This window comes from Aulostomus chinensis, chromosome 19 (genome assembly GCF_037954235.1).
Source record: "Aulostomus chinensis isolate RoL2024-O1b breed Wild chromosome 19, RoL_Achi_v1.0, whole genome shotgun sequence".
Taxonomy (NCBI): domain Eukaryota; kingdom Metazoa; phylum Chordata; class Actinopteri; order Syngnathiformes; family Aulostomidae; genus Aulostomus; species Aulostomus chinensis.
Window position 1 is genome coordinate 16,656,747 of NC_141338.1, and position 9,728 is coordinate 16,666,474.

General features: G+C 42.1%; 1 long non-coding RNA gene across 2 annotated transcripts; it reads right to left on the bottom strand.

Moving 5' to 3' along the window:
• Positions 1-5,827: 5,827 nt before the first annotated feature.
• On the bottom strand, positions 5,828-9,117 carry LOC147244235 (uncharacterized). Of its 2 annotated transcripts, none has more exons than XR_015110426.1 (3): positions 9,068-9,117; positions 6,857-6,936; positions 5,828-6,365 (listed from the first exon to the last, which is right to left on the bottom strand). It is a non-coding gene; the product is annotated as an uncharacterized LOC147244235 (long non-coding RNA). The 2 variants fall into 2 exon arrangements; XR_015110427.1 differs by lacking the exon at positions 9,068-9,117 and adding an exon at positions 8,160-8,175.
• Positions 9,118-9,728: the final 611 nt, after the last annotated feature.

Below are 9,728 nucleotides of genomic sequence, written 5' to 3' on the forward strand. Positions count from 1 at the left end.
GGCTGAGTTTGACTGGCAGTGTGGACACTGTGAGAGCCTGGCGGGAGGCGATCCTTGGCTTGAGGTTTAAGATGGACGATCCCGGACGTGGCCAGACTTTAGCAGACAGAGGCAAAGGTATGAGACTAGAGTTAAGAAAAAAATAAATAAAAGGAATGTGCAACTTGTATGTAGAGCAAGGGTTGGCATCAATGCATGGAAGTGTCTGTTTGAATGCTCTAATCTGATTGGATGCCAGGGGTCAACTGCGTGTAAATCAGTTCCTGACGACTGGACACCTGCTGAGTAGTTTCAATCAAAAGGGCCTGTTCACCCGCATCGTGAGCTGGAGATACTGAACCAAGCTGAGGTACTTTGACTGTCGCCTTATGCTGTGAATGTGTCATGAGAATACAACCGTTAAGAAGCTCAACATGCGGCCAGTTCATCCAGTTAAATTCAGCAAATAAACTTACAGAATCGGTGTTGGGGTGGCCTGCATTCCTCAGAGGCGGCAGACACAGCAGCCCCTGACTCGTCTCCCATCAAGTCATTCGCAAAAAACTCCAGACATTGATTCTGGTGACAGGGACATGTCTGGTCAACAAGGCGAAAGTGTTGGCAAACAAATCAAATTCACAGTTTGGAAATCCTACTCAATATTATTTAGTCTGAAACTCGCTAGCTTAGTGGTGGCTTTCTACTTACAGCCATGCAAAGCGCATTATTTACCTCTCTCTTGCTAGCAGGTCATTTTTATGTCCTGTCCTTTTTTTGCTGAAGTAATGAGTGACCTTTTCAATGCATGGTAACCTTATGGGAGGGGAATGAACTTTCCAAGTCACAGTCACACCCTCAGGTTTTCCCTTTGATACAAAGTCATGTCCTAAAATGATGAATTCATGAGCTTTTTTATTCTTATTGGTAAGTGACCGAGGAGGATCCCCGTTGAAGGCAAGTTGTCCCCCTGTTGACCATTAATCCCTGGTAACGGCATTATGCCTTACATCAACCGCTCATCCTGTTTCAGGGGTGAGAGGCGAGGGTCACCCTGGACAGGTCGCCAGTCCATCCCCAGGTCATAAAGAGACAGACAATCCCTCACCCACTCACACCTACGAGCAACCGAGAGTCTCCACTTAACCTAACAAGCATGTTTTTGGCATGTGGGAGGAAGCCAGAGAGAGAGAGAAAAGAGAACCCACGCAAGCACGGGGAGAACATGCAACCTCAAATAGAAAGAATCTGACTGGCTGATGGACTGCTGCTAAAGAGATCTGCTCCAAACTTTAGTGCGTGCTCCTCGGCTCTGGCCACACACTCCTACCACTTTGGTGAAATTCAGCCTCATAGTTCTGCATAATCAGTCTCACAAACAAACAGCACCCAAACATTACCTCCTCGGCGGAGGTAATTAGGTTCCCCATCATACCCGAGCCCATGCAGCAACAACAACATTAAAAGCCATGATAACACTTTGGAAAATCTAATAAGACTGAATCATTTATTTCTCTGGACCGTGTAAATGCCAAGGATACATTTGATATGTGAATACAAATATGAGGTTGTTCTTGTTTCAAACTCCCACTGTCGGGACCCAGCCGACCCCTGAAATGATTCAAGAATTCACTCCTTTTTTAAGATCTCAGAAAACTCGCCAAGGTCTTCCGTTCGATCTGAAAATTGGGATTACTCCTTCGTACCCCTGCGCCTTTGTCATTTTATGATCTACGAGTCAAGTACCTTTAAGACAACTTTCAACACACAGATTCCAACAACAATAAATACTCACACACATCAATCGGCTTGTGCTCCGGGCACTCAACCGATTTAAATCCGACCGCTCTTGCCCTTTGTTCACTTTCCTCTTCATCCGTCTGTCTGAACACACACCACAATCGCAGAGATGTGTGATCCACTCTTTCGTTCACAGCTCTATTCAATTACCTTTTTCACCTCATAATAAGCTTTGACAGACAGCAAATGAACTGAGGCTGGATCGACGACGTGTCAACAAACATTGTTCAAAAGTAATGACGAGTTAAAGGAAAACAATACATTTTGGGGAAATACGCCTTTTTGTCGTCCTTCCCACAGCAAGACGTGACATCACATGTCATCAAATGACGAGCAGATGTCAACTCATGACCCCGACCCTCTAACAACAGGCCCTGCGTGTGAGTTCAAATGCTGAGAAGGCCTGGGTGTATGAAAGCGCCTAGGTTGTTAGTACTTTTATAGTTATTCTTTTTGCCTTGAGCCGTGTTTTGTTTGAGTGCATTTTTTAGATTTATGCAACAAAAACAACTTGGGTTAAATTGAGTTAACACATTCAATTGTGGAAAAGTTTGACTGAGTGTTAAAACAAATATGTTGGAAAATTCCACGCACAGGCTTGGAGACACAAACGTTTTTCCGCTGCTATCTGCTCATTATGGTTTTTGTTTGTATTCATTCATTTATTTGTACATTTGGGTCGTCGTTAACCCTTTGACGCCTGAAATGATTTATAATTACATCCAAAGAATAATTATTTGTGTTTTTGCTTTCAAGCTGATGCTAAATTAAGTGGAGGTTGTTGATTTGTTTATAATCCATAGAACAGATATAATTTCTGGTATGATGGTAAACATTTACTGACATGACAGTGCCTTTTAATGTGCACAAACCAGCATTGGAGGAATGCATACGTTTTCTCGGCTGCGGTCTTTGTGGAATCGGTGCGTTGCAAGTTTATAACACTCGCTGATATCCTGTGTGTGTGTGTGTGTGTGTGTGTGTGTGTGTGTGTGTGTGCATGTCTTATCCATGTCTTATCCTTGTGTAAACAGACTCTTTACAAATCCCCAGAAAGTGAGGACATTTTAGTGGGTCCTCAGAAATTTAAAGGGCTGTTTGAATGTCAAGACCTGAGGGGTGAACTATGAAGCAAGTTCAACATGGCCAGGCTGTCTCTCAATAAGCTGGCTCAACAAACCCTAAACTCGCTGTCAGAGATAATTGGCATCACGACGGTGGATGCGATCTTTCTCTGTCAACGCCTGCTTTCTGCCTCAGGCTTTGTGCGAGTCCCCATTAAAAGGGGTGTTTAACGCGTCATATGCGTCTTTGGAAATGGATAAATCGCATGCCGCCTACTTTAGTCACGAAGAACAATACCATACTGGAGGGTTATGAGGAATATCAGGCAGCAATGATGGCGAAAAGCAACACAGTCGCTGCAAAGAAGTCGAGAGAGTAACGCTGACAGAAAATTGCAGATCGAGTAAATTCATAAATTTCTATATTTATTTTACCACTCAGTGCACTCTCTGGGCCTCCCACATCCAAAGCTCTTAAACTCCTTCGGGAATCCTATGAAGAAATTAGATTCCTATGTAATATTTCCCATGCAAGTATTCGTCGTACTGATTATTAATATAGTGAACTATAAATGTATGTTACCTGCGATTTTATAGAAGGCCTCTTTTATAGGCATTGTGGGCAAATGGCCAGGGACTACGAACATATGCAGTAGTTCAGTGAGGGCAAGTACAACCTTGCGAGTAGCGCGGCATGCAGTATTCTTGGCTCAGATTCTCTGCATCACCAACTGAATGCATGAAGGTTCCCATGACATAACAAAAAAAAAGAAAAACGCAATGATGTGCAGACGGTTTGCGCTACTGTGAGTGCGTGGCTCCTTTTTGTGGAGTTCCTCACACATGGCTGCTCCAGCAGTTTGGAGTAAAAAACGTATTCCCTCGGCTGAGAATCTGTAGCGTTCATAGGGAATGACGTCGGGAAAAGATAGCGGATCACGCCGGTCTCTGAATACTCTCTACCTTGAAGAGAACCTTCTACAATAATTGCTCCGGGGTCCACCGTATTATTCGAAAATTGTGATGCAATTTTCAAAAGAGGTGTTTAGTGAAAGGGCAGCGCTTTTTATAGCCGATTTAAGCCGAAACTGGGAACATAACCTGCTCTGGGCCAGGTTAAGTTCGCCGCATCAGTTACCACGGTGATCTAGCCAGGTTAAAAGAGAGCCACCTTCGTGATATTGAAAACCCTGGCTTTAGTCTCAACATAGCTCGCTAACCCACCAATCGTAGTGCACCCCTCTGGTTCTAGGTTCAGGGTGGGGACCTGTTTAGGCTTAAGATCAAGCTCAGGCTTTTAGCTGTGATGGTTAAGGTGGCGAGGGAACTGATGCTGTCATTGGAAGTCCTCACAAAGCTAGAAAACAAGTGTGCGTGTGAGAGAGAGAGGGAGCGAGAGAGTGATGGGGGGGGCGATGTCAAGAAGAAACACCAGTGAAGATGAAATGTCCAGAAAGAGAGTTTCAGGTTTGTTGAGTGATTAAACTTTATGGCTCCATGCGGTTTAAAAACATTTATAGTGAAAGTGAGATGTAGATTGAAACCCCATTAGACACTCCAGCCCTGTATCCATTACCATATTTTAATACACATTTTAAAGTATTGCATTATAAGAAGGATAATCTGAATTTGGAAACACTGCTTCAACTCTGCAAAAAAACTTTTTTAATACTTACTTGAGGTTGGATTGGCCTTTTGTTTTTTTTGTTTTTTAAAGGGTTCATGAGCTTTGTGGGAGCTGGAAACAGCATTTTATAAAATAAAAAGATGAAGGCGCGACCGCTGCTGTCACATTATTCAACGTAGAAAAACCTGACCCATGTCCATTTTTTCCTCTTTCTTTTTATTCTTTTTACATTAAGCCAGCCTCTCTGGAACTCTCACCCAACCAGCTTTGAGAGACAATCCTACCCCCCACACCCCCCCCCACACCCCGCCGACACCAGCTAACCTTCCGCCTTTTAGACTCCTCAAATGTCCTGCTGGAAATAATAAACCACTGTCTGGTTGAAGCTTTAAAACTTGACCAGGAAACCTCAGTGACCTTCAAAGTGCATCTTCAAATGCCTGCAGCCAGGCTTTGCTCAGCTCTTTAGGGGTGGGGGTTTGGGGGGGGGGGGGGGGTACACCATACACATGCCTCTAAAATCAAGCTGTGGAGGTGTAAAACCCCAATCCAAACTTTGTCTGATGGAACACTTCACCACAAATACGGACATTTGGTCAACGGCCCTGCACAAACTACCATGTCGCTAAAATGCTATAAAATGCTATTTTGGACCTTGGCCTCTGTTCTCTCTAACCTGAGAACTGCACTGGTTCAATACCAAGTTTTAGTACGGTCAGCAGTGTTGGGTTCTGTTTGACAACTGTAACGTTCGGCGTGTGACATCTAGAGCAGGCAGCCAGAGACGCCGCCAGAGACGCAGCTAGCGACGTCGTCCCACAGTGCTAACGTTCAGTAGCAAGGCTCTCAGTGCTGCTGTGTTAACGGAGACTTAATGACGGAACGTTATCTCTCCAAATGATAAAAAGGCAAAGATATCTTTGCATCTATTATTGTTGCAAGCAAGGAGCTGCATCGTTTTGGAAAGATCCTGAAACTTTGGCGGAGCCCTGATAGGCTGACTGATGCCGGGGCAGTGACAGAGGTAGCCTGCTGAACAACAGAAAACGTAGATTCACATTTACTACCAACTCTCTCGGGCAAAGAATTGGAATATTGGCCAGGAAAGAAATTCTGGCTTCTTGTAATTGTAATATTTCCAGGTCTCTTTGGGTCTGTTAAGGCTTCCAAAATATTTAATTTACAAACAAAAGAATGATAATTGATACTGTGGTCACTAAGTGTTAGAAATCAGAGTTACTTCCTTCGTACTTCCTCCTTTTCACCGGGGGGGCGTGGCTATTCTCACGTCTCTGTGTTGGAAATGTTAAACTTATTGGAAAGAAACAGCGGCCTCACAACTCAAAGACACTCTCAAAGCAACTTTTGTGGAAACCTTATTTATGAGCACCAGTAGATCAATACAAATCACTTTAAAAAAAAAAAAACTTTTTACACAAATTATTTTCCAAGTGATTCCCACAAAACTAAGCTTTTAACTCCTTTCACAATATAATGTAAAAAAAAAAACATAAAATAATGTTAAATAAATAAATAAATAAAGCAGAAGTCCTCAAAACATATATAAGAAAAGACTGCTATATTTGGAAACTGTGAAAGAAAGGCAGCATGAAACCATAAAGGAGTAAATAGAGCAAAATGTAAATTCTATTTTTAAATGGTGATGCTCATTTCAGGTCAGGGGAAGATGCGGTACAGTGTGTAAAAGGAAAAGTGCCATAGGGAGCGAGGAAAGTGGCTCTCTTTGGCCTTCCACAGAGGGCAGCGATTGTAGCAGAACTGTCCAGACTGAGGCAGGGAGACGTTGAAAGCCGATGTAGGTTTTCTGAGGACATTTTTTCATCCCAAAGGAGCTCCAGTACTGGCAGTGGATGTGGGGTTAACATTGCCATAGGAATCTTTGCTCGAGAGAAAAAGGGAACGAGAGAGAGAGAGAGAAAAGTACAACGAAATGACCACAGAGTGTCTCAAACCCATGAATTTTTCACTCCCTTCCAGTGGAGAGTTTTCAGCCCCACATCACCATCACACTGCTTTAAAGGTCAGAGAGAATCAGACACTGCATACTTACTGAGCCACCTGACCCAGCCAATCAACTCCCAGCCAAGGGCGTTTTCACACAGGCTGAGGGCTGAGATGAGGTGGGCTGTGTGCAATCAGCTGAAATAGCCTGAACCCTCAGCCGTGTCACAGTTTTTTTTTAACCTTTCAGATAAGGTGTGCCGTCGCAAAGGAAAATCTGCTACCCATCCAAAGCATAGCAATCTGGTGTGTTTTGATGCGACGCTGCTAGCAACATCTCAGCATTGTGGTGTATCTCATCAAAGCAACGACACATCTTAGCTCACACTGTCCACACATGGATGACAGCTTAGAGGCCTCAGAATACCTGCCGGCCGCTGATTGTTCCGTCCAATCACAGGAAAGACCTTGGAGCTGGAGGATCTGAGGTCTTGATGAGCAGGAGAACTAAAGAGGAACACCAAGAGATAACACTAGCTCAGAACAATGATGGAACACCAAGAGATAACATGAGTCTAGAACCAAAAAGGAACAATAAAGATAACACTAGTTTAGAACGAAGAAGGAACACTAAAAGATAACAAGGTTAAAACTATGAAGGAACAATAAAGAAAATACTACTGTAGTTTAGAACACTGAAGGAACAATAAAGAAAATACTACTGTAGTTTAGAACACTGAAGGGACAATAAAGAAAATACTACTGTAGTTTAGAACACTGAAGGAACAATAAAGAAAATACTACTGTAGTTTAGAACACTGAAGGAACAATAAAGATAACAAGGTTAAAACTATAAAGGAACAACAAATATAACACTAGTTTAGAACACTGAAGGAACAATAAAGATAACAAGGTTAAAACTATAAAGGAACAACAAATATAACACTAGTTTAGAACACTGAAGGAACAATAAAGATAACACTACTGTAGTTTAGAACACTGAAGGAACAATAAAGATAACACTACTGTAGTTTAGAACACTGAAGGAACAATAAAGAAAATACTACTGTAGTTTAGAACACTGAAGGAACAATAAAGATAACAAGGTTAAAACTATGAAGGAACAATAAAGATAACAAGGTTAAAACTATGAAGGAACAATAAAGATAACACTAGTTTAGAACTATAAGGGAACAATAAAGATCACACTAAGTTAGAACTATAAGGGAACAATAAAGATCACACTAGGTTAGAACTATGAAGGGAACAATAAAGATCACACTAGGTTAGAACTATGAAGGGAACAATAAAGATCACACTAGGTTAGAACTATAAGGGAACAATAAAGATCACACTAGGTTAGAACTATAAGGGAACAATAAAGATCACACTAGGTTAGAACTATAAGGGAACAATAAAGATCACACTAGGTTAGAACTATGAAGGGAACAATAAAGATCACACTAGGTTAGAACTATAAGGGAACAATAAAGATCACACTAGGTTAGAACTATGAAGGGAACAATAAAGATCACACTAGGTTAGAACTATAAGGGAACAATAAAGATCACACTAGGTTAGAACTATGAAGGGAACAATAAAGATCACACTAGGTTAGAACTATGAAGGTCACATCCAACGGCAACACATGTTTATAATTTCAACACTAGTTTATAAGTTAGGAAGGACCATCAGTCAGCTTAGGCCTATCAAGGGAGAGCAAAACATACCATGAAGGAATGCCAGTTAGCGCAGAACAAAGAAGGAACACCAAAAGATAAAAGACATACAGTAGCTCAGGATTGGTGATTTGCAATGAATGATTAACCATCTGAAGTAAATAAATCATGGTTATTGGGTCTTGGACCCAATAACCACTGATGAATTAAATCCATGAACTACTCTTTTCCCCCCCCAGTGTTCCAAAACTAAAATTAGCATCATACTTGGTTACCCGCTTAAATGTCTGATGAGTAATCACCAGATAATTGTCCGATGTTTGTGTTGATGCTTCTCCGGAGGGTGTGTGATCACTGGAGGAGAAAAGTAAAAGATAGCGAGACCTCATGTCCTGAAAACCTCTGCGAGCAGGCCTGTCATGTTCCTCCAACGCGGTGATGGCACGACGTGTGCATCTGAGGTGACAGCAGGCTGTAGCAAACAGATCTCCTGTCGCTGTGACACTGACGGTGCTCCTTTGCTCAGGGTATTTGGTTCACTCCGAGCTAGTCAGCGGCATTTATCATGTTGTTTTCTGAGTGTTTGTACGCCGCCGTTGTCTCACTAAAGTTTCCAAGTTGCATACAAACTTTGAAATGTAGGTTACCTTGCTGCTGTCTTGGCATTTTCTGAAGATTTTTCTCCATGCTTGTGCTTATTCGGTATTTTGATGACTTACAGTGAATTTTACTGACAGTCAGGGGTGGAAAGTGAGTACATTTACTTGAGTACTATTCTTAAGCATATTTTTCAAGTATCTGTGTTTAAAATACTTGTTTCTTTGTAAACTTATGACTTCCGCAGCACTATTTCTATTGAGGTTTTTGTTATTTGAAGCTGTGGAGTTGACCACGCTGACCACCTTTACAGGTGAAACAACAGTTAAAGGTTCCACTCTCTCTTAATGGAACAGACTTACTTTTTGGGAAACACCATTGTTGTCCCTCCTCCCTCAAGCTCGACAAGAACAACGTTTCTCCTCTGGTTGGTAATTGGAGTGCTGAGATGCTCAGAGACCAGCAGACTGCCAGTTAGCTTAGCACAATTAATGGTAGTGGATGGGCAGGGTAGCATACCTTCATCAGAAGTGATCAAATACACCTTTCTCCAAAATGGTCTTAGCCTGAACTAGTTTGTGTATTAATATAATGCAGCACCTCAACATACAAGCCAGTAAGAATAAAATGTTTGTTGAAGACCAGAAGACGGAATGCTAATCATGGCTGACATTATAAAAGAGGACAAGGATGATCCATCTGGACAAACCTGAACGTTAATTTGATAGAGGTATGCTAACCCATCCATCCACTGCCATTTGCTATGCTAAGCTAACTAGCCAGTCGCGATTTCAAAATCACTGGTTTGTGTTGTCCACGTCACAGGCACCAGCACTAATTAAATAAACACTTGGGCAAGTACAATGGAGGGCTGAGACACTGGCAATGGTACTGGCATACTGGGATTGGCCTCGATCCTCTATCTTCTACAGTTCTGGTGACTGTTTTTTTAGCATCCACGAGAAAGCCCACAGTTTCCTCTCGGGTAATTGAAACAACTGTTATTAACTTCCAAAATACTGT